Consider the following 14,865-nt stretch of genomic DNA (forward strand, 5'->3'; position numbering starts at 1 on the left):
AGGATTTTTAGCGTTTTTTCGCGTTTTTTCGCTATAAAAACGTGATAAAAACGCGAAAAAAACGCTAACATATGCCTCCTATTATTTACAAGGTATTCCGCATTTTTTGTGCAAATGTTGCGATTTTTTCCGCGAAAAAATCGCATAGCGGAAAAAAAAGCAACATGTTCATTAAAAATGCGGAATTGCAGGGATTCCGCACACCTAGGAGTCCATTGATCTGCTTACTTCCCGCACGGGGCTGTGCACACCATGCGGGAAGTAAGCAGATTATGTGCGGTTGGTACCCAGGGTGGAGGAGAGGAGACTCTCCTCCACGCACTGGGCACCATATAAGTGGTCAAAAAATAAGAAATAAAATAAAAAATAGTCCTATACTCACCCTCGATGTCCCGCGCAGTGTTCCCGCCTCACCGCTGCACGCTGCCGTTTGGTTCCTGTAGCTGATGTGCGGCGAAGGACCTTGCCGATGACGTCACTGTCCTGTGATTGGTCGTGAGCGGTCATGTGACCGCTCACGTGACCGCTCACGTGACCGTGACGTCACGCTAGGTCCTGTGCGCACAGACCAGCTATAGGAAGACGAACGGACGCCGCTGATGAGATGTCTGGGTGAGTATAAGCATTTTTTTATTTTTTTTATTATTTTTAAACATTCTATCTTTTACTATAGATGCTGCATAAGCTGCATCTATAGTAAAAAGTTGGTCACACTTGACAAACAGTATGTTTGACAAGTGTGACCAACTTGTCAGTCAGTTTTCCAAGCGATGCTACAGATCGCTTGGAAAACTTTAGCATTCTGCAAGCTAATTACGCTTGCAGAATGCTAAAAAAAACGCGAAAAAAACGGAAAAAAAACGCAAAAAAAAAATGCGGATTTCTTGCAGAAAATTTCCGGTTTTCTTCAGAAAATTTCTGCAAGAAATCCGCAACGTGTGCACATACCCTAACTCTAAAAACCACAATTCTGACCCTATCTAGGCAGCAGCTCTCCTTACTCTCGCTTAATCCGGAGCAGAATGGGCGAGCCGGGCGGCGCCAGGTTTCTTATACTTGGGATGATGCTGTGCGGCCAAGCCAATCACTGCACAACCACAACAAAGATGGCTGTGGCATTTCATGGCCTGGCAGACAATCCCTGCATCGTGATTGGGTCCCTAAAGTCAGTCAAAACTGCTGGGTGGAGACACCAGTTACTGCCGAATAATCCCGGAAATACTCGGTGCTTGCCGAGTACACCGAGCATAGTGATACTCGGGCGAGTAACGAGTAGTGGCGAGCACGTTCGCTCATCACTACTAGTGATGAGCGAGCACTAAAATGCTCGGGTGTTCGTTGCTCGTGTCGAGCAGATTGGAATACTCGGGTGCTCGGCCAGAACAATGAGTCCAATGTAAGTCTATGGGAGACCCGAGTATCTTTATCGTGATCCCCCATGGGGGTCTTTTTAAGGTCTAAAAACAGCTGAAAATGATGGAATTACTGCTTAAATGACACAGGGACATCATGGGGATTGCCCTTGGAAGCATTCCTGACTCCTAGTTCACAGCTTTAAACAATTTTTTCCGAGATTCATGCCATTTTTCCCGATGCCACAAAAAACACACTAAAACTTAACCAATTTTGCTGGGAAATATGTTAAGGTACATCCTTTGTAGGTTAATGACTTGCCTGTAAGGCCAAATAATTAACCCCAGACCGAAAATTTCCTCCCCCACTTAGGGTTAGTTCAGACGCAGCGTTTTTGAAGGGTTTTTCAACTTTAACCCCTTTCTGACATCTGACGTACTATCCCGTCGAGGTGGGGTGAGCCCGTATGACCACCGATGGGATAGTACGTCATCACCGATCAGCGGCGCTCACGGGGGGAGCGCGACCGATCGCGGCCTGGTGTCAGCTGCATATCGCAGCTGACATCCGGCACTATGTGCCAGGAGCGGTCACGGACCGCCCCCGGCACATTAACCCCCGGCACACCGCGATCAAACATGATCGCGGTGTACTGGCGGTATAGGAAAGCATCGCGCAGGGAGGGGGCTCCCTGCGGGCTTCCCTGAGACCCCCGGAGCAACGCGATGTGATCGCGTTGCTCCGAGGGTCTCCTACCTCCCTCCTCGCTGCAGGTCCCAGATCCAAGATGGCCGCGGCATCCGGGTCCTGCAAGGAGGGAGGTGGCTTACCACGTGCCTGTTCAGAGCAAGCGCTGGTAAGCCTGCAGCCCTGCACAGCAGATCGTCGATCTGACAGAGTGCTGTGCACACTGTCAGATCAATGATCTGTAATGTCCCCTGTTATGATCCCTAGTGGCTGAGGATCACAAATAGATCAGCAAGTGATTAAACTAAGGACGAGCTCTAGGGAGATGGTAACTGGACTGATCGCAAATCTGAACCTATCCAAAACAACTAGAGGTAGCCGGTGAACGTGCCTAAAAAATTCCTAGACGTTTCGAGCCAGCCTGAGGAACTAGCTACCCCTAAAGAGAAAGAAAGACCTCGCTTGCCCCCAGAGAAATAATCCCCAAAGATATAGAAGCCCCCAACAAATATTAACGGTGAAGTAAGAAAAAGGCACATACGTAGGGATGAAATCAGATTCAGCAAAAGAGGCCCACTAGTACTAGAAAGCAGAAAATAGAGCAGGGGTCTATGCGATCAATAAAAAACCCTTACAAAATATCCATCCTGAGATTTCAAGAACCCACACACCAACTAACGGTGTGTGGGGAGAAACTCAGCCCACTAGAGCAACCAGCAAGCGAGGGAAATACATTTTAGCAAGCTAGAACAGAAAACATGATAAACACTGCTGATCAAAAAAATGAGCAAACAAAACTTAGCTTATCCTGGATGGACTGGGAGCAAGGTAGTCAGAAGGAATCTGAGTAGCACTGATTACATCGACAGCCGGCAACAAGTAGAAGTAAAACAGAGCTATATAGGAACCTCCCAGAGGATAACGAACCAGCTGATAGCCAGAGACCAGCAGGATAACAGGCAAAGCCACCAGGGGGAGCCCAAAGCAAAAGTCACACCATACCACCAGTGACCACAAGAGGGAGCCTGAACACAGAGTTCACAACAGTACCCCCCCCTTGAGGAGGGGTCACCGAACCCTCATGAAAACCACCAGGGCGATCAGGATGAGCCACATGGAAGGCACGAACCAAATCGGCTGCATGAACATCAGAGGCGACAACCCAAGAATTATTCTCCTGACCATAGCCCTTCCATTTAACCAAATACTGGAGCCTCCGTCTAGAAATACGAGAATCCAAGATCTTCTCCACCATGTATTCCAATTCTCCCTCAACCAGCACCGGGGCAGGAGGCTCAACCGGAGGAACCACAGGCACCACATACCTCCGCAACAACGAGCGATGGAACACATTATGAATAGCAAATGATGCTGGGAGGTCCAGACGAAATGACACAGGGCCAAGGACTTCCAGAATCTTATAAGGACCGATAAACCGAGGCTTGAACTTAGGAGAGGAGACCTTCATAGGAACGAAGCGAGAAGACAACCACACCAAGTCCCCAACGCAAAGTCGGGGACCCACACAGCGACGGCGGTTGGCAAAGAGCTGAGCCTTCTCTTGAGACAGCTTCAAATTGTCCACCACATGATTCCAAATCTGATACAACCTATCAACCACAACATCCACTCCAGGACAGTCAGAAGGCTCCACCTGACCCGAGGAAAATCGAGGCTGAAACCCCGAATTACAAAAGAAAGGAGAAACCAAAGTAGCAGAACTAGCCCGATTATTAAGGGCAAACTCGGCCAACGGCAAAAAAGTAACCCAGTCGTCCTGATCAGCAGAAACAAAACATCTTAAATAAGTCTCCAAGGTCTGATTAGTTCGCTCGGTTTGGCCATTCGTCTGAGGATGGAAGGCCGACGAAAAAGACAAATCAATGCCCAATTTAGCACAAAAGGTCCGCCAAAATCTAGACACAAACTGGGATCCTCTGTCAGAAACAATGTTCTCAAGAAACCCGTGCAAACGAACCACATTTTGAAAAAACAGTGGAACCAACTCGGAGGAGGAAGGCAACTTAGGCAAGGGCACCAAATGGACCATCTTAGAAAAACGATCACACACCACCCAGATGACAGACATTCTCTGAGAGACAGGGAGATCTGAAATAAAATCCATGGAAATGTGCGTCCAAGGCCTCTTCGGGACAGGCAAATGTAACAGCAAACCACTGGCTCGAGAACAGCAAGGCTTAGCCCGAGCACAAATTCCACAAGACTGCACAAAGGAACGCACATCCCGTGACAAGGAAGGCCACCAAAAAGACCTGGCCACTAAGTCTCTGGTACCAAATATTCCAGGATGGCCCGCCAACACCGAAGAATGAACCTCGGAGATGACTCTGTTGGTCCATCTATCCGGGACAAACAGTCTCTCCGGTGGACAACGATCAGGTCTATCCGCCTGAAACTCTTGCAGCACACGTCGCAAATCTGGGGAGATGGCAGACAAAATCACCCCTTCTCTAAGAATACCAGCCGGCTCTGAATCTCCAGGAGAGTCAGGCACAAAACTCCTAGAAAGAGCATCAGCCTTCACATTCTTCGAACCAGGCAGGTACGAAACCACGAAATCAAAACGAGAGAAAAACAACGACCAACGAGCCTGTCTGGGATTCAGCCGCTTGGCCGACTCGAGATAAATCAAATTCTTGTGATCAGTCAAGACCACCACACGATGCTTAGCTCCCTCGAGCCAATGTCGCCACTCCTCAAATGCCCACTTCATAGCCAACAACTCCCGATTACCGACATCATAATTCCGCTCGGCAGGCGAAAACTTTCTTGAAAAGAAAGCACATGGCTTCATCACAGAGTCATCGGAGCTTCTCTGCGACAAAACAGCCCCCGCTCCAATCTCGGAAGCATCAACCTCCACCTGGAAGGGAAGTGAGACATCTGGCTGACATAAGACCGGAGCCGAAGAAAACCGGCGCTTCAGCTCCCGAAAGGCCTCCACAGCCGCAGAGGACCAATTAGTCACATCAGAACCTTTCTTGGTCAAATCCGTCAAAGGCTTAACAACACCAGAAAAATTAGCTATGAAGCGACGGTAAAAATTAGCAAAACCCAAGAACTTCTGAAGACTCTTAACCGATGTAGGCTGCGTCCAGTCATGAATAGCCTGAACCTTGACTGGGTCCATCTCAATAGTAGAAGGAGAAAAAATGAAACCCAAAAAAGAAATCTTCTGGACTCCAAAAAGACATTTTGAGCCCTTCACAAATAAAGCATTGTCACGCAGGACCTGAAAGACCATCCTGACCTGCTTAACATGAGACTCCCAATCATCCGAAAAAAACAGAATATCATCCAGATACACAATCATAAACTTATCCAGATATTCACGGAAGATGTCGTGCATAAAGGACTGAAAGACTGAAGGAGCATTAGAAAGTCCAAAAGGCATCACCAGGTACTCAAAATGGCCTTCAGGCGTATTAAATGCAGTTTTCCATTCATCACCCTGTTTTATACGCACAAGGTTATACGCACCACGAAGATCTATCTTGGTGAACCAACTAGACCCCCTAATGCGAGCAAACAAATCAGTTAACAATGGCAAAGGATACTGAAATTTGACCGTGATTTTATTCAAAAGGCGATAATCAATACAAGGTCTCAGGGAACCATCCTTCTTAGCCACAAAAAAGAATCCCGCACCAAGAGGGGAAGAGGACGGGCGAATATGTCCCTTCTCCAAAGACTCCTTTATATAACTCCGCATGGCAGCATGCTCCGGCACAGATACATTGAAAAGTCGTCCCTTAGGAAACTTACTACCAGGAATCAAATTTATAGCACAATCACAGTCCCTATGAGGAGGTAGAGAATTGAGTTTGGGCTCCTCAAATACATCCTGGTAGTCTGACAAAAACGTAGGGACTTCAGAAGGAGTGGACGAAGCAATTGACACCACAGGAGCGTCACCATGAATTCCCTGACAACCCCAACTTGACACAGACATAGCTTTCCAATCCAGGACTGGATTATGAGTCTGCAACCATGGTAGACCCAACACGACAACATCATGCAAATTATGCAATACAAGAAAGCGAATCACCTCCTGATGAACAGGAGTCATGCACATGGTCACTTGTGTCCAGTACTGAGGTCTATTCGTAGCCAGTGGCGTAGAGTCAATTCCCCTTAGTGGAATAGGGAATTTTAAAGGCTCCAAATCAAAACCACAGCGCCTGGCAAATGACCAATCCATCAGACTCAGGGCAGCACCTGAATCTACAAAGGCATTAACCGGGTAAGATGACAGGGAACAAATCAGGGTAACAGACAAAATGAACTTAGGCTGTAAAGTACCAATGGTGACAGATTTATCAACCTTTTTTTTGCGCTTAGAGCATGCTGAGATAACATGAGCTGAGTCACCACAGTAAAAGCACAACCCATTTTGCCGTCTATAATTTTGCCGTTCACTTCTGGTCAGAATTCTGTCACATTGCATAGATTCAGGTGTCTGTTCAGAAGACACCGCCAAATGGTGCACAGGTTTGCGCTCCCGCAACCGCCGATCAATCTGAATGGCCAGAGTCATTGACTCATTCAGACCTGCAGGCGTAGGGAACCCCACCATGACATTCTTAATGGTTTCAGAAAGACCTTCTCTGAAATTTGCAGCCAGGGCACACTCATTCCACTGAGTAAGCACCGACCATTTCCGAAATTTCTGGCAGTACACCTCTGCTTCATCTTGCCCCTGCGAGAGGGCCAATAACGCTTTTTAAGCCTGGTTCTCAAGATTAGGTTCCTCATAGAGCAATCCAAGGGCCAGAAAAAACGCATCCACACTGAGCAATGCAGGATCCCCTGGCGCCAATGCGAAGGCCCAATCTTGAGGGTCACCACGCAAAAAGGAAATAATAATCCTAACTTGCTGAACGGCATCACCAGAGGAACGGGGTTTCAAAGAAAGAAACAACTTACAATTGTTCTTAAAATTTAGGAACCTAGATCTATCTCCAGAAAACAACTCCGGAATAGGTATCCTAGGCTCAGACATAGGACTGTGAACAACAAAATCCTGAATACACTGAACTCTAGCAGCAAGATGATCCAGACTGGAAGCCAAGCTCTGGACATCCATGTCAGCAGCTGAACTCAGAGCCACACCAAGATTAAGAGGAGGAGAGAAGCTAGCACAGCAGCTAGACACACGGCAACAACAAGAAAAAAAAAAAAAATTCACAAGGCTTCTTTTCTCCTGCTTCTGCCATGCAATTAACACTTTGCGGGCCGGCTGTACTGTTATGATCCCTAGTGGCTGAGGATCACAAGTAGATCAGCAAGTGATTAAACTAAGGACGAGCTCTAGGGAGATGGTAACTGGACTGATCGCAAATCTGAACCTATCCAAAACAACTAGAGGTAGCCGGTGAACGTGCCTAAAAAATTCCTAGACGTTTCGAGCCAGCCTGAGGAACTAGCTACCCCTAAAGAGAAAGAAAGACCTCGCTTGCCTCCAGAGAAATAATCCCCAAAGATATAGAAGCCCCCAACAAATATTAACGGTGAAGTAAGAAGAAGGCACATACGTAGGGATGAAATCAGATTCAGCAAAAGAGGCCCACTAGTACTAGAAAGCAGAAAATAGAGCAGGGGTCTATGCGATCAATAAAAAACCCTTACAAAATATCCATCCTGAGATTTCAAGAACCCACACACCAACTAACGGTGTGTGGGGAGAAACTCAGCCCACTAGAGCAACCAGCAAGCGAGGGAAATACATTTTAGCAAGCTGGAACAGAAAACATGATAAACACTGCTGATCAAAAAAATGAGCAAACAAAACTTAGCTTATCCTGGATGGACTGGGAGCAAGGTAGTCAGAAGGAATCTGAGTAGCACTGATTACATCGACAGCCGGCAACAAGTAGAAGTAAAACAGAGCTATATAGGAACCTCCCAGAGGATAACGAACCAGCTGATAGCCAGAGACCAGCAGGATAACAGGCAAAGCCACCAGGGGGAGCCCAAAGCAAAAGTCACACCATACCACCAGTGACCACAAGAGGGAGCCTGAACACAGAGTTCACAACAGTCCCCCCCTGGGACAAAGTAAAAAAGTAAAAAAAAATTCCCCACATGTGTGTAAAAAAAAAATAAAAAAAATATCCTAAATAAAGAAAAAAAAAATATTATTCCCATAAATACATTTCTTTAGCTAAATAAAATAAAAAAACAATAAAAGTAGACATATTTAGTATCGCCGCGTCCGTAACGACCCAACCTATAAAACTGCCCCACTAGTTAACCCCTTCAGTAAACACCGTAAGAAAAAAAAAAAAAAACGAGGCAAAAAACAACGCTTTATTATCATACCGCCGAACAAAAAGTGGAATAACACGCGATCAAAAAGACTGATATAAATAACCATGGTACCGCTGAAAACGTCATCTTGTCCCGCAAATAATGAGCTGCCATTCAGCATCATCAGCAAAAAAATAAAAAAGTTATAGTCCTGAGAATAAAGCGATACCAAAATAATTATTTTTTCTATAAAATAGTTTTTATCGTATAAAAGCGCCAAAACATAAAAAAATGATATAAATGAGATATCGCTGTAATCGTACTGACCCGACGAATAAAACTGCTTTATCAATTTTACCAAACGCGGAACGGTATAAACGCCTCCCCAAAAGAAATTCATGAATAGCTGGTTTTTGATCACTCTGCCTCACAAAAATCGGAATAAAAAGCGATCAAAAAATGTCATGTGTCCGAAAATGTTACCAATAAAAACGTCAACTCGTCCCGCAAAAAACAAGATCTCACATGACTCTGTGGACTTAAATATGGAAAAATTACAGCTCTCAAAATGTGGTAACGCAAAAAATTTTTTGCAATGAAAAGCGTCTTTCAGTGTGTGACGGCTGCCAATCATAAAAATCCGCTAAATAACCCGCTATAAAAGTAAATCAAACCCCCCTTCATCACCCCCTTAGTTAGGGAAAAATAAAAAAATTTAAAAATGTATTTATTTCCATTTTCCCATTAGGGTTAGGGTTAGGGCTAGAGTTAGGACTAGAGTTAGGGCTAGGGTTAGGGTTAGGTTTAGGGCTAGGGTTAGGGCTAGGGTTAGGGCTATGGTTAGGGCTAGGGTTGGGGCTAGGGTTAGGGCTAGGGTTAGGGTTAGAGCTAGGGTTGGGGCTAGGGTTAGGGCTAGGGTTAGGGCTAGGGTTGGGGCTAGGGTTAGGGCTAGGGTTAGGGCTAGTGTTAGGGCTAGTGATAGGGCTAGTGATAGGGCTAGGGTTATTGCTAGGGTTAGGGCTAGGGTTATGGCTAGGGTTGGGGCTAGGGTTGGGGTACAGTTAGGGTTGGGGCTAAAGATAGGGTTAGGGTTTGGATTACATTTACCGTTGGGAATAGGGTTGGGTGTGTCTGGGTTAGAGGAGTGGTTAGGGTTACTGTTGGGATTAGGGTAAGGGGTGTGTTTGGATTAGGGTATCAGTTATAATTGGGGGGTTTCCACTGTTTAGGCACATCAGGGGCTCTCCAAACGGGACATGGCATCCGATCTGAATTCCAGCCAATTCTGCGTTGAAAAAGGAAAACAGTGCTCCTTCCCTTCAGAGCTCTCCCGTGTGCCCAAACAGGGGTTTACCCCAACATATGGGGTATCAGCGTACTCAGGACAAATTGGACATCATCTGTTGGGGTCCAATTTCTCCTGCTACCCTTGGGAAAATACAAAACTGGGGGCCAAAAAATAAGTTTTGTGGGAAAAAAAAGATTTTTTTTATTTTCACGGCTCTGCGTTGTAAACTGTAGTGAGACACTTGGGGGTTCAAAGTTCTCACAACACATCTAGATAAGTTCCTTGGGGGGTCTAGTTTCCGATATGGGGTCACTTGTGGGGGTTTTGTACTATTTGGGTACATTAGGGGCTCTGCAAATGCAACGTGACGCCTGCAGACCAATCCATTTAAGTCTGCATTCCAAATGGCGCTCCTTCCCTTCCGAGCTCTGTCATGCGCCCAAACAGTGGTTCCCCCCCCCATATGGGGTATCAGCGTACTCAGGACAAATGGCACAACAATTTTAGAGGTCCAATTTCTTCTCTTACCCTTGGGAAAATAAAAAAATTCGGGGCGAAAAGATCATTTTTGTGAAAAAATATGATTTTTTATTTTTACGGCTCTGCATTATAAACTTCTGTGAAGCACTTGTTAGGTCAAAGTGCTCACCACACATGTAAATAAGATCCTTAGGGGGTCTACTTTCCAAAATGGTGTCACTTGTGGGCAGGGCCGCCATCAGGGCATGACAGCCATTACTGCTGTATGGGGCCCGGTCAGCAGCAGTACACAGAGGGGCCCGCAGATCTGGGGCCCCACTGTTGTGCTTCTTCTACTGATCGGGCCCCATCATGCACTAAAATACTGTGCACTGCGGCGTGTGGGTCGGCGTTGGGGCCCGGGAGCCGTTTTGGAGCTGTGCACGGCTGTCTCCTAGTTGGCTGCGCAGCTCCTGCTCGGCTGTAGCTAGAATGTATGGGCTCCATGCAGGTCCTGACTACAGCCCATCCATTCTAGCAATCTCAGTAGTGAATGTGTTAGAATGTATGGGCTCCTGTCAGGTCCTCTCAGCAGCCCATACATTCTAGCTGCTGCTTCACTGCTGGAAACACTAAATGCCCCGGGAACGACTGAGGTAAGTATTAAAAACATTTTTATTTTTTAAATAGGTTAGGTGGGGGGGGGGGAAGTGAGACTGCAGATGATGGAGTGTGTTTTAGGGAGTACTGCACATGAAATGATAGGGTCTGCAGATGATGAAGTGGGGGGGGGGGACTGCAGATGAAGTGAAGGGGGGATAGGGGACTGCAAATGATGATGTGGGGGTGATGGGGACTGAAAATGATGATGTGGGGGTGATGGGGACTGTAAATGATGATGTGGGGGTGATGGGGACTGCAAATGATGTGGGGGTGAGGGGGACTGCAAATGATGTGGGGTCACTGCAAATTATGTGGGGGTGATGGGGACTGCAAATGATGATGTGGGCGTGATGGGGACTGCAAATGATGTGGGGGTGATGGGGACTGCAAATGATGAGGGGGTGATAGGGACTGCAAATGATGTGGGGCTGATGGGGACTGCAAATGATGTGGGGGTGATGGGGACTGCAAATGATGTGGGGGTGATGGGGACTGCAAATGATGTGGGGGTGATGGGGACTGCAAATGATGTGGGGGGACTGCAAATGATGTGGGGGGACTGCAAATGATGTGGGGGTGATGGGGACTGCAAATGATGTGGGGGTGATGGGGACTGCAAATGATGTGGGGTCACTGCAAATGATGTGGGAGGACTGCAAATGATGATGTGGGGGTGATGGGGACTGTAAATGATGTGGGGGGACTGCAAATGATGTGGGGGGACTGCAAATGATGATGTGGGGGTGATGGGGACAGGAAATGATGTGGGAGTGATAGAGACTGCAGATGATGAAGTGTGTTTGAGGGGGTTCTGCACATGGTGAAATGATAGGGGGCTTCAAATGATGAAGTAAGGGGGACTGCAGATGAAGTGACGGTAGGGATAGGGGACTAAATGATGATAGGGGACTAAATGATGAAGTGGGGGTGATGGGGACTGCACATGAAGTGAGTGTGAGGAACGTGGACAGCAATTGAATTGAAGGTGGGGGTGGGGAGAGCCAATGGTGTATTGAAGGTAGGGAGAGCAAATAATGAATTTTGAGGGTGGGGAAGAGCAATTCATAATGAATAGAGGGTGGGAGAGAGAGAAGACATGACAATGAATTGAGGCAGAAGGGGCATGTAACTATAATGAATTGGGGTAAGGGTTAGAGCGGGAGGTAAATAGTGGGGGTCGTTGAGGATAAAGTGACTGGTAATAAATTGGGAGAAAGAATATAGGTGTTAATTAATTTATATATTACATGGGGAAAGTGGCTATATACAGATAGTGGGGGCACAGTGGCGGATAATAATTTATATTTGGAATGGTGGGTTGCATAATAACCAATTATACATTAGTGGCGGGTGAACGTCTGTAGTCAGATATGTAGTGTAGAAGAAAGGGAAAAAATGGGGAATGTGCTCTGGAAGCGGTGCTCTAAACAACTGTGTTATTTTATGCAGAGACGAGTCCTGGCAGAAAGAAGTGATAGCGGTCTGCGCTGGATTAAAAAGAAACGCAAAGATGAAGGACTTTAGCTAGATACGTCACTGGTGAGTATGTTACCTGTACACTGACACCATACCCTGTATACTGTTTACAGAGCTCCTGTGTATAATGTCACTGGTGATCACTATATTAGCTGTACACTATACACTATATACAGAGCTCCTGTGCATAATGTCACTAGTGATCGCTGTATTACATGTACACTGTACCCTATATACAGAGCTCCTGTGTATAAAGTCACTGGTGATCCCTGTATTACCTGTACACTGACACTATATAAAGAGCTCATGTGTATAATGGCATCGGTGACCACTGTATTACCTGTACACACACTGCATACTAAGTACAGATCTCCTGTGTATAATGGCACTTATGGTGATAGTATTTTTTTTTAATTAATGATCAGTATTGTACTATTCAGTCACAATGTGGTGGTAATATGTTGTCCGGCCATGGTGTAGCGGTATTTGTTCCTTGTATGTGCTATTATTCGGTCACAGTGTGGTGGTAATATGTGGTCTGTTCATGTTGTGTTGGTATTTGTTCCTTGTATGTAGTTGGTCACCATGTGATGATAATATGTGGTCTAGACATGCTGCGGTGGTATTTGTCCCTTGTATGTGATATTGTTCAGTCACTGTGGTGGTAATATGTGTCTGCACATGGTGTGGCGGTATTTGTTCCTTGTAGATAGTATTATAGGTCACTATGTGGTGATAATATGGTGTCTGGTTATGGTGTTGTGGTATTTGTCCCTTGTATGTGGTATTATTGGTCATTTGAAAAATTGAAAAATAAATAAAAATACACCTAAATTGTATTGCATATTTTAACAAATGTCTAATAGGTTAGAGTAGAGTAGGGCCCGGCCAAAAGAGTCTACCTTGCTGTCGTCTTAGATTAAAAAAAACCTTTTGGCCAAAACAAACAAAACTATGTGTTTGATCTGGTGATGGGAACTGTTAATGTGTGATTTGTGAGAAGTGGAGTTTTGCCAAGAGACAGCGGTGGGGCTGTGGACAGTTCGAGGGGTGGAGGCGGGGCTGGGGTGGAGCCTGGGCGGAGTCTTAAGGGGGCCCTGAAAATTTTGCCAGTATGGGGCCCTGAAATTCCTAGTGGCAGCCCTGCTTGTGGGGAGTTTCAATGTTTAGGCACATCAGGGGCTCTCCAAATGCAACATGGCGTCCCATCTCAATTCCAGTCAATTTTGCATTGAAAAGTCAAATGGCGCTCCTTTCCTTCCGAGCTCTGCCATGCGCCCAAACAGTGGTTTACCCCCACATATGGGGTATCAGCGTACTCAGGACAAATTGTACAACAAATTTTGGGGTCTATTTTCTCCTGTTACCCTTGGTAAAATAAAACAAATTGGAGCTGAAATAAATTTTGTGTGAAAAAAAGTTAAATGTTCATTTTTATTTAAACATTCCAAAAATTCCTGTGAAACACCTGAAGGGTTAATAAACTTCTTGAAAGTGGTTTTGAGTACCTTGAGGGGTGAAGTTTTTAGAATGGTTGTCACACTTGGGTATTTTCTATCATATAGACCCCTCAAAATGACTTCAAATGAGATGTGGTCCCTAAAAAAAAATGGTGTTGTAAAAATGAGAAATTGCTGGTCAACTTTTAACCCTTATAACTCCGTCACAAAAAAAAATTTTGGTTCCAAAATTGTGCTGATGTAAAGTAGACATGTGGGAAATGTTACGTATTAAGTATTTTGCGTGACATATGTCTGTGATTTAAGGGCATAAAAATTCAAAGTTGGAAAATTACGAAATTTTCAAAATTTTCGCCAAATATTCATTTTTTTCACAAATAAACGCAAGTTATATCGAAGAAATTTTACCACTATCATGAAGTACAATATGTCACGAGAAAACATTGTCAGAATCGCCAAGATCCGTTGAAGCGTTCCAGAGTTATAACCTCATAAAGAGACAGTAGTCAGAATTACAAAAATTGGCCCGGTCATTAATGTGCAAACCACCCTTGGGGGTGAAGGGGTTAACATTGCTTTCAACCACTACAAATGCGTTCAATTGGGAAATATCATTGTAACACTTAACAACCCTAGCTGGCAATGTGGTGTGTGACACATAAGCAGACCCATCTTGTTTCATTTATAAAGGAGGGACTCTTAAAGTCACAGAGCCTATTTTTACTGGTGCATCAGGCGGCATTAATCTTCTTAAAGGGCCATTATTAAACCGTGGGTCTCCTAAGCTGTTGTAGCATATGCTGTGAGTGGATGGGCTGCCAAGAATTACAACGCACCACAATACCCCTGTCATAAGATGTCCAGGGAGGACTCCTGAAAAAGTGTTGCATTCAATTCAAGGCCTGCCCTGCTACCAATTCATATGCACCCCAATAAGCTTTTGAACCCACATACTGGATGGGCCCCCGAAAATCCACTTCACAATATGCATTTTGTACTCCGTTCTCCTTTGTTTTACACATTGGCAGCAAGGCCAGCCCTGCTGCAAAGTCAGTCATATGCACCCCATTAGGCCTTGGAACCCACATACTGGATGGGCCCATGAAAATCCACTTCACAATATGCATTTTGTACTCCGTTCTCCTTTGTTTTACACATTGGCAGCAAGGCCAGCCCTGCTGCATAGTTAGTCATATGCACCCCATTAGG

Source organism: Ranitomeya variabilis, chromosome 1, assembly GCF_051348905.1.
Source record: "Ranitomeya variabilis isolate aRanVar5 chromosome 1, aRanVar5.hap1, whole genome shotgun sequence".
Classification (NCBI taxonomy): domain Eukaryota; kingdom Metazoa; phylum Chordata; class Amphibia; order Anura; family Dendrobatidae; genus Ranitomeya; species Ranitomeya variabilis.